At 43.8% G+C, this 2,080-nt stretch overlaps 1 non-coding gene across 1 annotated transcript; it reads right to left on the bottom strand.

Moving 5' to 3' along the window:
• Positions 1-404: 404 nt before the first annotated feature.
• Positions 405-511, bottom strand: LOC112781684 (small nucleolar RNA R71). Its single transcript, XR_003192446.1, has one exon. It is a non-coding gene; the product is annotated as a small nucleolar RNA R71 (small nucleolar RNA).
• Between the last annotated feature and the right edge of the window lie 1,569 nt (positions 512-2,080).

Genomic DNA, 2,080 nt, shown 5'->3' on the forward strand with positions numbered 1-2,080 from the left:
GGGGAGGAGGTAGAGTAAATCATGCTGGGGAGGATAGAAGAGTTTTGGGCTCTTACATCAATCCAAACCCAGGCAATTGTGGAAGTAGCATCCAAAAGCCAACAATCCATGCCAACAACTTTGAACTTAAACCACAGCTCATCACCCTTGTTCAGAACAACTATTCATTTAGAGGAGGTGTCCAAGAAGACCCCAATCAACATCTAACCACCTTCCTGAGGATATGTGACACAGTGAAGTCTAATGTTGTTCATCCTGACACCTATAGACTGCTCTTGTTTCCATTCTCACTTAAGGATAAAGCAGCCAAATGGCTGGAATCTTTTCCAAGGGAAAGCTTGACAACTTGGGAAGACGTGGTGAACAAATTCTTAGCAAGATTTTACCCTCCTCAACGAATCAATAGGTTGAGAGCTGAGGTCCAAACTTTCAGGCAACAAGATGATGAGACTCTATATGAAGCATGGGAGAGGTTTAAAGACCTAACAAGGAGGTGCCCACCAGATATGTTCAACGAATGGGTGCAGCTGCACATTTTCTATGAAGGGCTCTTTTATGAGTCAAAGAAGGCCGTAGACCATTCATCCGGAGGATCTTTGAACAAGAAGAAGACTATTGAGGAAGCCATAGATGTTATTGAAACAGTAGCAGAGAACGACTACTTCTATGCTTCCGAAAGAGGGAACACAAGAGGAGTAATGGAGCTAAACAATGTAGATGCTCTGTTGGCCCAAAACAAGCTCATTACCCAGCAGCTAGCTGACCTCACCAAGAAGATGGAGAAGAACTAAGTAGCAGCAATCTCCACTTCATCAACAACCCAAGAAGGAGTGAATGAAGAAGCAGAGGGTAGTCAGGAGCAAGCCAACTACATTGGGAATTCACCAAGGCAAAACTATGATCCATACTCCAAGACCTACAACCCTGGATGGAGAAACCACCCAAACTTTGGGTGGGGAAGTCAGCAAGATCAAAACCAAGACCAGAGACGTTACAACTCCAACAACAATGCAGCTCACCAACAATTCACACAGAGGAAATCTCAACACCCCCACAACAACACTTCTCCACACGCCTATCAAAACCAAAACAGCACATCTGCTCCGAATGATGACAAGCTCTCTAAGATTGAAACCTTACTTGAAGGAATATGCCAAGAGATTCAAGAAAATAAGGTTTACAAAGAGGAGGTGCGAGCCAATATTAAGAATCAGGGAGAGACCATTAGGAAGCTGGAATTCCAAGTGAGATGTTTAGCTGAGAAGATTCCCAAACCTAATGATGGCTTCCCAAGTGACACGGAGAAAAACCCCAAAGGAGAAGCAAAGAAAGTAAGATGGGAAGATTGCAAAATGGTCACTACAAGTGATCAAGAGACTGAAGACAAGCAAGGCAAACTTTTCGAACAACCTGAAGACAACTCAACAAAGGAGGAGGATAGAGATCACCAAGAACCAGAAATCTCACAACAAGAGCTGCTGAAGCTCTATGCACCCTTCCCTCAACTGCTCAATGGTGCTGTGGGAAAGAGAATATACTCAAGGTTCCTAGACTTGTTTGCATCTCTGCATGTAAACATACCATTCATCAAGGCAATTCAACAAATTCCTGCATTCATCAAGTATAAGAAGGAACTTCTTCCCAGGAAAAGCTCACTCAAAGGAGGCCAGACTATAGTGATGAACAAGGAATGTAGTGCCCTTATTCAACCTGAGTTGCCTACAAAAAGAAGAGACCCAGGAAGTTTTCACATCCCTTGTGCCATAGGTGAAACTATGTTCGATAGAGCACTATGTGATTTGGGGGCCAGCATCAACTTACTGCCCTTATCCCTGGTGAAGAGGCTGCATATCAATGAGATAATGCCCACAGATGTAATCATCCGACTGGCCGACAAAACTCAAAAGCAGGCAATAGGAGTGGTGGAAAATGTGTTGCTAAAGGTTGGAAAATACTTTCTCCCAATAGACTTTGTCATCCTGGACATGGAAGAGAGTCACACTCACCCAATCATATTGGGAAGACCATTCCTAGCTACGGCCAGAGCACTTATCGATGTAGAGAAAGGGGAGCTAATATT

The sequence above is a fragment of the Arachis hypogaea genome, chromosome 19 (genome assembly GCF_003086295.3).
Source record: "Arachis hypogaea cultivar Tifrunner chromosome 19, arahy.Tifrunner.gnm2.J5K5, whole genome shotgun sequence".
NCBI classification, from domain to species: Eukaryota; Viridiplantae; Streptophyta; class Magnoliopsida; order Fabales; family Fabaceae; genus Arachis; species Arachis hypogaea.